The sequence below is a fragment of the Zootoca vivipara genome, chromosome Z1 (genome assembly GCF_965207765.1).
Source record: "Zootoca vivipara chromosome Z1, rZooViv2.hap1.1, whole genome shotgun sequence".
NCBI classification, from domain to species: Eukaryota; Metazoa; Chordata; class Lepidosauria; order Squamata; family Lacertidae; genus Zootoca; species Zootoca vivipara.
In genome coordinates, this window is record NC_142583.1 from 45,037,217 (window position 1) to 45,053,270 (window position 16,054).

At 40.7% G+C, this 16,054-nt stretch overlaps 1 long non-coding RNA gene across 1 annotated transcript in view; it reads left to right on the plus strand.

Annotated features, from left to right (window-relative positions):
- Positions 1-15,737, plus strand: part of LOC148687360 (uncharacterized) — a 33,837-nt gene extending 18,100 nt beyond the window's left edge. The window contains exons 2-3 of the long non-coding RNA XR_015947909.1: positions 15,003-15,142; positions 15,225-15,737. This is a non-coding gene — a long non-coding RNA (uncharacterized LOC148687360). The remainder of the gene's footprint in view (positions 1-15,002; positions 15,143-15,224) is intronic.
- Positions 15,738-16,054: the final 317 nt, after the last annotated feature.

Here is a 16,054-nt window from a genome sequence, read left to right on the forward strand (position 1 = left end):
CAGCCTTGTGTATTCCTTGGTTAGGGACTTCCCATGCATGCAAAAACCAGCTCTAGCAGATTGAATGGACAAGACCAATAGTGGGACCAACAGTCATGAAGGCGGTTTCTGCACATGCTGTAGAGGGATATGAGGGACTCATCCACCTGGGGAGGTAGCTTATCTAGGAGAAGGAAAATGCTGGTCGTAAGCTCGCATTGCCTTGTGGGATATATTTGGGAGAAGAAAAGTCTAAGGAGTAAACCCTACACAAATCCAGAGTGGAGTCCCTAAGACAGTTGAGTGCTGCTTTGTACGCTTCCTTCTAACAACTCTGGCAGCAAGCTGGTGCCAAATGTATTGCTCTGCTTTCTTTTGGACTACATCAGTGAGGCCAAAAGTGTGTGTGTGTGTGTGGGGGGGGGTGTCTTGTCATCTGGGCAGCCCAGGACCTACATGCACACTGCCCAGACTTGTGACCTGGGGAGCTAATTTCAGTAGGCAGCATTTTTATGTTCTTAAAAAAAATGCCTGGTGTAAAAATAATAATAATAATAATCAAGCTGTAAGGAAATAGGCTGGGGGAAAGTTCTATGGGTATCTGAAGAAGTGTGCATGCACACGAAAGCTCATACCAAAATATAAACTTAGTTGGTCTTTAAGGTGCTACTGAAGGAATTTTTTTATTTTGCTTCGACTCAGACCAACACGGCTATCTACCTGTAACGGGTTTTACATAATTAGCCATAATATACGGTAACATTGGCAGCAGAATAGTTAATAATGATGACTCATGAACATTCTGCACACTATTTTTTCTCAGATTCATGAAATGTTTATCAAGATTTTGAACAGCTGAAATCATTTTGGGTGCCACTGATAGATTAAATAGGGCACAACTTCATTTCCAATAATGAATTCCAGAACAACGGGGATGTAACCATTACTTTTAAAAATAATAGAGTTTAGCTGGAAAGGTTTGCTTAGACACCCATCTTGTACACATGACAGATCAATGATTAGTAACTCCATGGATATTAGGTAAGAACAGGAATAATACTCTTTTGATACTTTTTCTTTTCATAAAATTTAAATCATGCAACAACGATACAGACTAATACAATGTCCCATAATGAAAAAAGAGATAATTAGTAGAGGACAACAGTAGAGAAGAATAAACAAAAATCTAACCAGATCATTGTATTTGGATTCTTCAGAGTTCACTTTGGATAAGAAAGATAAGAATAGATAAGAAAAAATGACTTTTCCAAAATAATAATAATTATATTTTGTGTTGGATACTGTATTGCTTTCAATTACTGTATGTGCATTTATATCCTTCCTTCCTTCCTTCCTTCCTTCCTTCCTTCCTTCCTTCCTTCCTTCCGGGAATCCTAAGAAACATACATCTAGTTCCTTAAAAAGTCACTAATCTAGACACAACCTCAACTGGGCCTGCTTCGCTTTATATATATTCAGATATACACAGTTAAAGGACTCTCTTCCAGATGCATGAAAAATGTATTGAAGGAGGTCTTAACAGAATTGTGGAAAATTACTGTAGGAAGAAAGAAAACTCTTGCAAAGGTGTAAACCTTTTGTTTCTGATTAAATGCTCAAGATTGTGAAATCTTATCATATTTTCCTGTGACGCCATTAAGCCTGAGTCCATAGTTGCTAAGGGTAAATTCAGTCTCCTCCCTCCACTACATGCACGACATTTCAATTCATGGAGAAAACTAAGGAGTATGTATGCGACCACCCACTTGGTTGTACAAAATTGCAATATGTGAAAATATCTTGTTTCTGAATGCCTAGAGGTTTCATATAGCCCATCACACATGGCGTCAATAACACAAGGACCCTCCATCAACTCCTTCCCAACCAATCAGCATGCCCTTTTAAAATTAATTGCACACACTAGTTCTGGTTCAGGTTTCAAGAACAAGTGGCTGAAAAAGAAGCGTGCTGAGAGATTTGGAAACAAACTGCATTGTCAACAAAGGGAGATGCCTGCTGCTTTGAGATCTGCAGAGAAAGTATCCCAGCCTTCTGGAGGGTTTCATGACAATAACTTCAGAAAAGGTTGATGTTTATTTGTGCTATACACTAGCAATTTCCAGAGCACAGCAGGGAGAAGACAGAGTATAAAAGTACACATGGAAAATACTGGAGTTTAGGTCATTTGTATTAGGATGGTGTCTGGGATATGAAATTGATGTTTGTCTTCTGAGCCCACATGCTGATATATATATATTTATATATATATAAAATGACTCATAGTTCTGTTTTTCCTCATTCCTGCATGTAGTTGGGAATGGATATGTACAAGGACTACACATAGTTAGCTGTGATCCACCAGACAACATAAAATAAATGACCTTAATTGCTTTACATTATGCAGAACGGATTGTCACTAACTGCCCTTTGGTTTTCAGCCACTCCTGAACAGGACTAGACAACGGTATCGTGTGTGTGTGTGTGTGTAGCTTTCCTTTTAATAATAAAAATAACAAAACACATGGGAAGCCCTATGCTAGATACTATTAAATGTTTATGCACTGCATACTGCCATTCTGGTTTGCTAGTTCTTTGTGATCTATTACATTTTCTGTAGACAACAGCTGGGAAACTGCTTGAAAACCTTCCATTATTATATTTCTGTTTCTTCCCCACTCTCTTGAAACTGTTAGGAAACACAATAAGCTCAGTGGTAGAACGTCTGCTTCGTATGCAGAAAGCCCCAGGTTCGGTCCTCAGCATCTCCAGGTATGGTTGGGAGAGTCTTCCTATCTGGAACCTTGGAGGGTCTCTGTCAATCAATGTAAGCAAATACTGAGCTAGATGGACCATTGGTCTGACAGCAGCTTCCTATCCACTGCCACCATCATAGGACAAGAATGCTACATTTTGGCTTGCACCAGGCTTCTCCAAAACAACCTTCCAGAAACTTAGGACTCAAAGGATTCAATAACTTTTTTAAAAAGGGGTCGATATTTCTCTACTTCTCCCCCCAGCCCCCATAGGTTCTGGGAAATGCAGATCAATTCATATCATAGCTGCCTTCCCTGGTGTGCTAAGTCTCCCTGCCTTCACAGCCGCCCTGCTCTAGTTGACAGTGCTGCTGCCCTGTATCATCTCAGAACTTGCATAGGCTAAATCCCTTGAACATCCCTAATTTAGGTTCCAATTTGTGCCCGATAGGCTGCCATTATTGCCTTAAAACAAACCCCTAAGGCAAGTTATTTTGCTTTACTTCTGCAACTTGCAATTCAGTGAAATGTCCTTGGCAACCTCATTCCCATTTTTGTCAGACGGCAAAAATAAATGCCAACCTGATCTGAAACAGGCACGCTTTTGCAATAGATTATATATAGACTCATACTCTCTGTCCTTAGAAACCATCTTGGCATTCCCTGTGTGCTCCACTGCAGTGCAGAACTGAATGAATGGGTTATAGCCTACATGAACTGTTATGTTCATGGAGGCATTTGATCAAGTTTATGCAATCCCAGTAGCTGCTGCTTATCAATTACTATGTTCACCTGGTTTTATACACGACGGTTGTATACAGGAGCACATATTCAGGAACAGCTTGGACAGATTGTGTGCACGTGAAGTGTAATGCCTAAATTGGCACAAAGACAAAAAATACAGTGTGGTAAAAATCTTAGCATCAGTGTTTATAGTAACACACACTAGCAGAAAAAAGAGAGCTTTTGATTGCTTAGTATCCCATATCTTCATGCCTTTGTTTCTGCCAACTACTTGTATCCAAGTTTTCATTTAAGGAGAATTTAAATAAATGATACGCAGAACAAATCAAATAAGTTACACATGACCCAGTCAAGCTTCAGAGCTGGAGCACATTAAACTCTAAATTTCTAAAAATGAAAGTCTAAGACTTTAGGAGCTTCTCATCCTTTACTTTTGAGTCCCCTTTTGCTGCATAGGAATAATTGTGACAATAAAAAAATGGATGGGACAATAAGGGGGAAGCAGTAAATTAAATGAAGCAGTTACTATAGAGCAATTTAACAAAAAGCTTCGATAATTTATAAAATGCTGCCTGAAATTTGGACTGTCTATTCTATTATTGATTTAGCAGTCCATGGTTCTTAAAATTTTTGTAGATGGTGTAGCCACCAATCAGGACTACTATGCAATCTCTATATATTCAGCAAGAGCTCAGTATGGTGTAGCTTTGTGTGTGTGTGACATCATAAACCCCTTGTTATTGTTTCGTTTTTGTTCTTATTTTTATTATGTACTCTGTGTTTTTTATATTGTAATTTTATGTTGTGAACCGCCCTGAGATCTACGGGTATGGGGCTGTATACAAATTTTAATAATAATAATAATAACAATAACAATAATAATAATAATAATAATGGGAATGTCAACATCAACATCACTTGTTGAATTTGCAAGGGACTTCAGACTAAAATCATACTCATATTATTTCAAACACATACAAGATAGGATTTCGATGTGTTTTCGATGACCAATAGGAATAAAGCCACCTCTCAAAGTAGGTATTTAGCATAGCTGCCAAGTTTTCCCTTTTCTCGCGAGGAAGCCTATTCAGCATAAGGGAAAATCCCTTAAAAAAAGGGATAACTTGGCAGCTATGGTATTTAGCAACAAACTCCACAGTGACAATTATCCTAATTATACACCCGAGATTAAATTGGTGCCACCCACCCTGCCAAAGCCTCATTTACAGTGATTGGGCTTCAGCGCAGCTTCCAGCAAGATCCCACAAGATCTCATGGGAGCAACAGTATGGCTGGATTGTGAAAAATACAAACAATGTGTTCATCTACTTCTATGTCATAATACAAAATGTTGATATGATTAACACTCTTACTGTGGTGTCAAGAACTGATGTATCGCTGACATCTGGCAACTGGCAATATTTTTACCCAACTGGAAACACTGAATGAAGTTTTTGGGAAAGTATTTAACACAAACGTGGCAAATCCGTGGCCCAGATCAAACTGCCAAGCTATTGCCAGTGGCCCACCAGCTCCCTGCTTACCAGGCAAACAGTGAATGCATCCCTCAGACCAAAAAAAGTTTAATCAACTTGCTTTAAGAGAAGATTAGAAATCAAATCTAACACATCTTAATTCACGAGGTACACATCTCATTGTAAATACGTTATTATTTCTTCTTGCCTTTTGATTTCTAGTGCATGAACTGAAAAGTAATCTAGGGCAATCAGCATCACCATTGTATGATCCTTAATTCCATTTGTTTGCTAATTTTCTAGTTTGGCTGGTGGTAGGGTAGAAGGAACTGTTAATTTTGGTTCTCTTAGTTTCTCATCCCCCCCCCCCCCGCAATCATAAATTCATTTCTCCACATTTCTGAAGCAATTTTTGAACCAATATATTCTTTTTTAATGCGGATCCCCCCCTAACGTATATACTATTGTAAACATTGCTTGGTTGGAGGACTGCCTCACAAAATTCGGATAATGTTAGCTTTGAAGGATGGCTGCATTTTGGTCTTCATCCTGTTTCAGAAAGCCAAATTTAATATATTTGGCTTTGAATGCAAACTGAATCACATTTCTTCCCCATCCTTAGTTGTTGGGTAGCATTAAAGAATTAAGCCTCAGTTTTGGGGCCATGTCACACTGGTAACATCATTATATTTCATCATGTGGCATTCTGCATGCCAAATAGTTTGCACATTTTTGTGCATATTTTGATCTAATCAAGAGATTGAAAAAGCAGAAGCAAATGTATATCTCCATTTTTTAAAAACAATCTCTACAATAATAATGATAGCAGCAATGTGAATGGAATAGGTAATGTTCTGTGAAATGGTTTCTGTGTCTTCCATATCATGCGTCAGAAGCAATCAGTGTCCTGCATATGACTCTGGAATGTTAAAGATGTTGATACTGCACTTATTTGAAATAGTTCCTGTGGTAGTTAAATTCCACATCTGGATTTTGGTGTCACATGCTGTTTTGCAGTAGACATTTACAGTTAGAATAGTATGCGACTGAATAAGCAATGTGGTTGCTGTGACATTTTTTCCATAAAAAATTAATTGAAAACATTGTCTCCATGATATATAGGTTTCCTTAAGCTATAGGTTATGGGAATGGTTTATGACTTTACAAGCAGCAGGGAAAGTTATCGGAGAGACTAAAAACTCTTGAATAGGTAAATAATGAGTCACAATACTTAAATGTATGATAATGCAAACCACAGAAGATTGGGTGCATTGAGGAAGCTCATCACATAAGGAAGAAAAATGTGGAAAAAGACTGGCTGAGGATGGGGGTGGGGAACCTTCTTTGTTAGCTTTTTATTCCTGCAAGAAACCTATTGATGGCAGAAAACTTAAAGCCATTCAGGAATTTAATTTGGGATTGATTTGGAAATTGTAGCCTAAAGAGTGATTACTTCCACTCCTAGTCTTTGAGCAGCTGTGATGCCTTGGAATGTTTAGGGAATCTGAACAATCAAGAATGGTCAGGTCATATAGTGTTGACAAGCTAGATAGATATGACGGTATGGAATATGAAAGGTTAAGGAGAAATATCCTAGGGATCTATGTGGCCATGTGCTGTTCTCAGAAAGACAAGGAGCACAACCAGGGGTACTGAGGAGGTAGAGTAGAAAAAAGGGCCAAAAGGGCAAAACAGGAGAGTCAGAAGGCAAGACATCTACAGTCAGAGCCCTCTAGGCTTTTTCACATGCTACACCAGGCACCCCCAAACTTCGGCCCTCCAGATGTTTTGGACTACAATTCCCATCATCCCTGACCACTGGTCCTCTTAGCTAGGGATTATGGGAGTTGTAGGCCAAAACATCTGGAGGGCCACAGTTTGGGGATGCCTGTGCTACACTGAACACAGGTGGAGTACAAGTGTTTGTGTGAAAGCGTGCATATTTGTTGATTTTCACAGCTCAACTCTTATGTATACAGGTACGTGGGCTTTACACTCCTTGAACATTACATATGGATGGGTGTGCAGCTCAGCAGATACCATTAAATATCAGACAGGTGCTATCTTCATTGACTTTGCAGCGCCAACAAGCCTTTTAAGTAAATAACTTTCCCACTCTGTATCTGTATTGGAATTGTTTTTAGATTTTTCATTGTTTCGTTGCTAGTGTGTTTTGTCACGCTGGCTGGCTGGGATATAAATTTAGTATCAGCATCAGTATTTGTGTACATAAGTACCCAGACTATGCACTCATTGAAGATAACATGTCAACATGTCGACCACAAGCAGAGAAGCAAATGAGCAGCCGCTGAGATGGAAGGAAGATAGAAGAGACAAAGAGCTGAAATAATGATGGGCAAAAGAGGAGGAAAGTTGAGGGAAAGGGCAAGCAAGGATAACAAATAGTCAAAATATGACAAAGGCATCCAGAAAGGGTGAATGCTTTGAACTGATTTGGGCAGATGGGCAAGAGTGCTGTAGTTCAGAGAAAGCAAGGGGATGGGTGGCACATGACTGAGAGTGGGGTGGGGTGCTAAATGTCTTTATTAGAGACCCTAATTCTTTACTTCTTCAAATGAACAGGGAACTTTAGCTTTAGCTTTAGTCAAAGGTGTGACATATGCTGCAGAGTGTTTTCTAAACTGCATGTGTATCTAGTACCCACTAAAGCTGTATGTATATAGCCCTGACTGTTTTCCCCTTTGAGTCTGAGGGGACTCTTGTTCTGCCCATCTGACACCCCCCTGCTTTCAACCATGAAGTGGTTCATGACCGTTTTTGTTTTCAATCAGAGCTGGTGTCACACTCCTTTCTAGTCGAAGGAGTAAAGGACTTGGGTACTCAGTCCCACCCCCAGAAGTCAATTTCAGAGGAATTCTAAATTCTATCAACAATTAATCACACATGGACTCCCTACATCACAAACAAACCAGTCCTCAAAGTGCTCCGGTTCAAGCCCCATTGAAAGGAAGCTGTAAGAATGCTTTTAAAGATCAGAGCCATATGGCTTTTGAAAATTGTACCAAATGGGACAAGGCATATGATTAAAGTTGATTATGTTCTTAAGTGCTTTTCTGGAACAAGATCATAGCTTCCAGCACTGGGCAGGATCCCTTATGTTGCATGATATAATATTCAGGGGAATTGTCCCTTTCTTGCTTGCTTCCTCTGCTATTTTTCCTAGTTGCTGCTTTTGGTGCCTTCATTTACATTGCCTTTCCAAATACCCTTAAGACGCTTCCTCACCGTAACTGCAAAGCATGTGCTCAGATAATTTGGAGCATGCATAAACACTTTCAATTCTCTCTCAGCTGCAGAGAAAACCAAAAAACTCAGCTTAATTTGAAGTTGCTTTTCTGAAACGGCTGTTCAATTAAACAGTTCATTAAAACGAACTAACAGAAAAAAACACTCCTGACTTTTCTAGTGGAACTCTAACTTTTTTTCCACAGAAGACTCCAACAGATATATTGTTTCCCTAGAATACAGATAGGCTTCTTGGTGATTAGTGTGATCATGCTGGTCTACATTTTGCAAAGGTTTGTAACAAAGATCCAGGAACAGATAAACATGACAATAGGTTTCCATCTGCTTGGCCAGCCAGTCAAAAAGCAAGAATATAAAAAAAACAACACAGTTACAGCATGTTTTTGCAATAAAGTATCCTGGACAACTGGACTTTGGCTCTTCTTGGTCTGTAGTTAATTTTGAACAGGGAAGGCCCAAAGAATTTGGCTTGCTTGTGAGATGGAACGCTGGGATCAATTATTATTCAACAATGAGATTTCTTGTAGAAGAGTTGCAAGGGGGGGGGGCTATTACACTGTCATGTTGTTTTAAAAAGAAAAAGGGTTTTATTTGGAAGATGCAGCTAAGCAGCTTTTGCTCATCCTTGTCCAATGAGTCAAATTTAATGCTATTGGGAAATCTTGCTCACTCTCTTTGCCATAACCCCTTGTCTCATCATCTGGGAAGGTGTGACTGCAAAGCATGATTTTATAATAAGTCTTAGCTGGCACATGCAATGAAAACAATAAATGTTGCATCTTTTTCTTTTTTTCTTTTCATGCAAACATGGAGTTATAGGACCTGAGGAGCTTCCAATACATACCTATGTACTGAGGCATGATCTTCTATATTCAGCTCTTGTTAGCGTATAGTTGGTAAAGATTCCTGCCTGCCATAATTCAGAAGCATGAGGGAGCAAAATGCCCATTTGGTCAAGCTGATATAAGTGAACTGATCCTACCTCCTGATAGCTTGTGTTTCTTCTTGGCTCATGCTCATGTCTTTATACCTTAAATGCTTTTTTTTAATGCATTTTTTAAAATGCCACTGAAAGCTAAGAAAAACTAGAATTTTATGTAAGATATCAGCTCGTCTTCATCTTAAGGCAACTGTTCGACAAAAGCTGCAGTGTAAGATTAGAATGTGTAAACCAACACATTTTAAATCTATTGTTCAGCTTTACATTGTGTGGAGTTGTAGATTATGTACATGCAGTGCTTTCATCCCCGTGGGCAAAGAAAAATATGGTTGTGCCAAACTCAGAGATTGCTCTGACACAAAGGTCCATATTTTCTTATTCATTCATTTTAGAACATAAGAAGATCATGCTGGATCAAGCCAACGACCCATCTGGGTCATTCTCACAGTGGCCAATTGGATATCTGTGGGAAACCTTCAGGAAACACCAAAGCACAAAGAGCAGTCTCCGCTCCTGTAGCTTCCAGCAGTGAGTGCTTTATCTATATGAAAAAGGGGCCAGTATGCATTCCCGTCCATCCTGCCATCCTACCACCATTTGCTTGCTCACACCCCCTGCCACTGCCACTTGCCCACCCACCACTTCACTCCTCGCTCTCTTTCACCTTTGCCTACCACCTCCTTCCCCTTGTCTGCTGTTCTTTTCCACAGTGGTAGACACAGCCTCCCGGAGAAGCTTTGGCGTGACCCTTTTACGATCGCCAAAACATCTTCCAGCAACTTTCCTGACGATTGTAAATAGTTCATGCCAAATCACCTCTGCTCTGGCGTGACCTTTTTATGATTGGCAGGCACCTTCCTGGAAGGTGTTTTGGTGATCGTAAAAGGGTTCTGCCAAAGTGCCTCCAGGAGGCTGTGCCTGCTGCTGTAGGAATTGGTGGCAGCAAGGAAAGAAAGAAGAGGTGGTGATACAGCCGGCACATACCGCTTCCAGAAAAGGACTGCCAGCAACCAATATTCAGAAGCATTGCTGCCTCCAACCATTCATAATGCCAGTATGCAGCAGCCAGACTGGTGACTGGGAGTGGCCACCGAGACCACATAACACCGGTCCTGAAAGACCCTCATTGGCTCCCAGTATGTTTCCGAGCAGAATTCAAAGTGTTTGTGATAAGCTTTAAAGCCCTAAACTGCCCCGGCCCAGTATACCTGAAGGAGTGTCTCCAATTCGAATATATATATATATATATATATATATATATATATATATATATATATATGAAAACTGGGCATTGAAACCTGCTTAATCTAAATCATATATCCCAGTTTCCAGTGGCCCTTTACGCTTCACGCAGAGTATATGCAGTCAGAAGTTGACCTGGCTAAGAAAACACCACCAAGAGCGTAGGGAATTATCTCCCTTATATGAAACCCCTTACTAGCTGCACACTTGTAAAAGTATACAGATGAAAATACAAACGATTGGGTTTCTTTAACTGAAAAACAAACTGACTCTAAAGAGACTTTAAACTAAAGATAAATGCTTTCTCTCTTAGCAACTTTATCTACCCACATTCTATCCTTCAAACCATTCTAAACCTCCCACAAACTCCCACATAACTCCCATTAAACTACCCAAGAATTAACAGAAAACTAGCTTTATAACTAAGCAACTCTCATACTAAGATTCAACTAAGGAATCTCTTAAACTGAGTCTCTCTTATTAAGATTCAACTAGGAATCTCTTAAATTGAGAATTAAATCACACTGAGAGATATTTAACTGAAAGAGTGATCTACTAAGAGATCTAACTAAGAGATGCAGAAGGCTTTCTGGCAGAGCCTTATATACAAGGAGCAGAGCCCACGCCTGTGAGCAATTAACAGAAATCACTGGCACCTGTTTCTCTTAAACAGACAGTCTTTACATTAGACCGGCTCTAAAGTAACTTGAGTATTCAAAAAATCCAACATCTCCACCCCCATCGTCTGGCCCAGACACTGAGGTCCAGCACCAAGGGCCTTCTAGTGGTTCCCTCCCTGTGAGAAGTGGGGTTACAGGGAACCAGGCAGAGGGCCTTCTCAGCAATGGCGCCCACCCTGTGGAACGCCCTCCCATCAGATGTCAAGGAAATAAACAACTATCTGACTTTTAGAAGACATCTGAAGGCAGCCCTGTTTAGGGAAGTTTTAATGTTTGGTGTTCTGTTGGGAGCTGCTCAGAGTGGCTGGGGAAACCCAGCCAGATGGTTGGGGTATAAAAAATTATATTATCATAACAACAACAACAATAACAACAACAACTTCTACTGTTGTTTATGAATGGAGTGCTTTCAGCATGGTTGCATTACTGTGGCTAGATTCTGAAGAGCTGACAATGGGTGAAAATGGGAATTGACACATTCTGAAAAGCTGGAGTCATGTCCAATGATCAGAAATACCTGCACACTGCTATACAATCATCTTGGGAATGAGATGGCTTTCTCTACCAAGAATGGCCAGGTTTAGTCAACAAGTTAGAAAAAAGATATCAAGTGTCTAGGTAGCAAAAGGTGGCAGTGACATTCCTGGTGTTAATCTATTGAGATATTTGTTTGTTTGGGAAGTGCTAATGTTTCGTTATGTTAATAAACTTGGCTATATTTGCTGAATGGCTTGGTGTTACAAGATATCCTCAATTCCGTGGGGGAAAATGTTGTCAATTTCAGTGGTTTCAGCATTTGGTAGCTAAACAAATGTTTTCTTTATGAGCTCCAGATTTATGAAGAATTCTGGGTAGTAGTTATATATGCAGAGTCAACAGTCTCTGACAGTCACTTGGTCATGATTTCCCCTATTCAAAGAGTGTGGGGTTGTTGCTTTCAAAACACAAAGCAGCTGCAGAAAGCTGCAAATCACATTGCGGCGGGTGGGGGAGAATAGGGGGGCTACCTCATCCCTTTCTCCAAAAGTTTTCCAGGTTTAAATTGCTTCCTCCTATGTGGCAAAAGCTATAGTAGCTGAAGCTTCGCAGGACAAAAGCAGGTTGAGAGGCAATTTTGATAAGGAAAACTAACTTGGAGACCTCTGAACTACAGGGCTAATTAGGTCCACCAAAATTACCCCTTGCCCCTGTGTGGTGCTCTAAAGTGCCTGAGGCTTCTGGCTTTCTCAAAGCCTGATTCCTGTGGGGAACTCGCTCATTTAGGAGAACTCACACTTTAAGAGAGCCAGTGTGGCGTAGTGGTTAAGAGCAGTAGACTCGTCTCCGCTCCTCCACAGGCAGCTGCTGGGTATCTTTGGGCTAGTCACACTTCTTTGAAGTCTCTCAGAGTGTTTGTTGTGGGGGAAGAAGGGAAAGGAGAATGTTAGCCGCTTTGAGTCTCCTTAGAGTAGTGATAAAGCGGGATATCAAATCCAAACTCTTCTTCTTCTTCATGCAGTTGATCCCACTGGCTTTGACTCTACCATTCTCAGCTGAAGGGCAGTAGAGCTGAAGCCTGCTTTCTGTTGCCAGTGCACAACTGGCAGCACACTTTAAGATTCCCAGCTGTGAGTTGCTAGCTGTGTCTCTATTTGCGTCACACCTGACATCCTATCATATAGGGTGAAGTGGTTAGAGCAGTGTTTCCCAACCAGTGTGCCTCCAGATGTTTTGAGACTACAACTCCCATCATCCCTAGCTAGCAAGACCAGTGGTCAGGAATGATGGGAGTTGTAGTCCCAAAACATCTGGAGGGCTGAGTTTGGGGAAGCCTGGAATAGGACCTGGGGGACCAGGGGTCAAGTCCCCATGCAGCCCTGATACTCACTGGGTGACTTTGGGCCAATCACTGCCTCTCAGCCTAACCTCTACCCCACAACATAAATGTAAGGCAAGTGAGTGTAGTTTGGGCGGGACAAATTTGAATCCCTGGAGGGCCAAATTTGGTCTTGTGCCTGAGGTTCCCCAGCCCTGTTCTAAATAACCCAGCAGTCACTAAAAAGAAACCTGGAGCTTTTAGAAATGGCACAACTTTTGTAAGATGCTTCCATAACCAAACCACCCAAAAGTCACAACTGTTTTTCCCCCTTTCTTTTTGTTTGGTTTTCTCTCACCTTTGCATTATTAATTGGGTTGAAACAAGCCCATGCTGGCTTATAAAGTGTCTGGTAAGTTTAAAAAGAAATCTATTAAAAGACGCCTGTTCATGAGGAGATTTTCTTGGAAGTGCTCCCATCTTATTCTAAGATTTAACTTCAGCAAAAAAATAATAATCCTCTATTATGGCATATATATTGTAAAACAGCACTTGCAGATATCATGCACCATATTAATATAAAGCATGCACCAAAAGCTCATGTGGACATAAAGCAACAGTAATGATAAGATCTGCGCATTGTAGTATATTTTAAGTAACATGCTTGCTTTTTAATAGAATTCCAACACAATCAGGTCAAATAAATGAGAAACGGGTGAATTTGAAAGCAGTTTATAGACATATGGCAGTCTGGTATGAAGGAAAATAAGAGAACCGCACCATAATGTTTATATCACAGACAATGGGAACTGACCTTGAGTGATCTGAAAATTCTGAACAGCACAGCACATTATGCACTTGACTCTTAATTCTCTGCCTGCACACCGTGCCCCAATGATCAGTACTTGGCTTATCTTGTGAAACGGGCAAAGTGCGGTTTAATAAAACTCATTGCTCTAATATTGACAAGCCCTCCCCCCCTGAAGATTCTAAATGTCCTCCAGCAAACTGACTGATAGATGGATTGTGGGGCAGGCGGGGCTTCTCCTTAAGGGCAAAACAGCCAGAACCACCACAGACATTGGTTATAACTTTAACACAGGTTTGGTGAAGCTTTTTGGCTCCTTGAGCCAAATTTGACAGGTGGATGTGGCTGCCAACCTGACATCCTAATGACATCAGGTGCAATTTGGGGCTTGAAAGCACTTTGCAAGGCACCATTAAACTGATGTTTCCCACCATCATTTTCAGAATTTTATTCTGATGCAAACCCTGCTAAAATGAAGGTCACTTCTCATTTGCTTTAGCAGAGGGTTCTGATGCAAATCTCCTTCTGTTTTAGGAAGAGGTTTGCATGGAACACCAGCAATGAATCCCCTGCTAAAATGAAAGCCCCCCCACCCCCAAATCAGAAAGGGGTTTTCATGCCATCCTGCAGTTGGGCAGTGTGCCTCTGTTCTCTGCTGGGAACAGGAACACTCAGCCAGGGCAAGATTTAACCCTGCTGATCTGTCCAGCAGATGATGTCACAAGTGGGCATGATTTTGGGAAAATGTTCTTGAGGGCCAAAATTAACCCATGAGCTGGATTGAGACCTTGAATTAGAGTTTGCTTTCCCCTCCTCTGTCCTATTCCTTTTTCCTTGTTAAAATCTTTCATTCAGTTGTGGGAATCATGCACATTATTAAAGCTGCTTGCTGGTTATTTCCTCTGTTAGGCAGCTACAGCAATTTCATCCCACTGCCGTCAGTGGGGTAGGGTGGAATAAGGTAAGGAATGGAAGAGGAACACCAAAGCAGAATTTTGGATGTAGTGGTTGCTGTCCCAAACAATAAGGTTGCTCTGCCCTTCTGTTGATAGCCAAGATGCATAGGGGGACTCATGTTTGAGAACATATAATATGTTAATTCATAGAAAATAACCTGGATTGCTGCCTAAGTCACTTTGTTTTAAGCTTGCCTAATGACTCTTTACTTACATTCAACTATCTCACCTGTTGGTTGTGAGAGTATGAAAACATCCCCTTAGTTATGTGTGAAAAGAGAGCAGTTAAAGAAATCAAGGGGAAACCTGTGAGTATAGTTTGAAGTTTATCTCAGAAGAGAGTTTTCTTTGTCTCCTTTCCAGATGCTTTTTTTGGCTCCAAAGCACCATGAATCCAAAAGAGAACTTCCTATCAGACTGCTCTCCCTGTTATGTGGTTTTCTTCTACAGCTCCCTACCTTTCAGCCACACATCCTGCAATCTTCAGGGGGATTTCCACAGAGGTAATAATCACTGGATAGTTGGGGAAAGGATGTCGTTTGAATTCTATTATTGAAATTAATCTTCATTCCATTCATTTGGCAGGACAGCCGATCCATCAAGAACAGCTTGTGAAAGACAAGTTGGTAACTTTCTTTGGCTGCCAGAAATCCATATTGTGTCTCAAGTGGGTCAAGAAGAAGATGGCTTATTCCAAATAAAATAGCAAAACAATTTTAGACTTAAACACAAAAAGTATGTAGGATAAGTAAGAGTGTGGGTTGAGGGAAGCTACTTTCCTTCAGGAAGTGGGTTAGCTGACGCATGGGGTGTGAAGGTAACACACACTATTAAGGAAATCTCATCTTAATGGAGAAAGACAATTCCAAGTTGGACAGAGATGTTAAATACTAGTGGTTTTGTGAGCTTTCCATGGACAATCTATTTATTTCAGATATCCCTGCCTGCTGTGCTTCAAAATATGCTGTGATTTCCGTGAACTAGTTTTCACTTACACCCTTTTACTTTTTCATTAAATTTAATGTTATTTTGTTCCACTCAATCTCCCTTCTCTGTTGTCCACAAGTTCTGGGGAATAAAGTTATTCTCTTTGTGCTGAATGCCTATAATTTTAATGCCAAATGGTGGGTGAGCAATTAATTTCTATAACAAGCATTGCCAACAACTATCAACATCTACAAGTATCAACATCTTCTAGATCAGTGGTAGCCAATGTCAGTGCCCTCTAGATGTTTGGGACAACTACCATCAAACCGAGTCACCATGAGGTAACGGGATTTGCAGTCCAAACCATGCAGAAGACAATACATTGTCATGAACTGGCAGGATGATGGGGAAGAGAAAGGGAATCCTGGCGAGGGATGTAGCTGGGCCTGGGACACACCTGAGCAAGCTGAGGGTGGAGGAAAGATTGA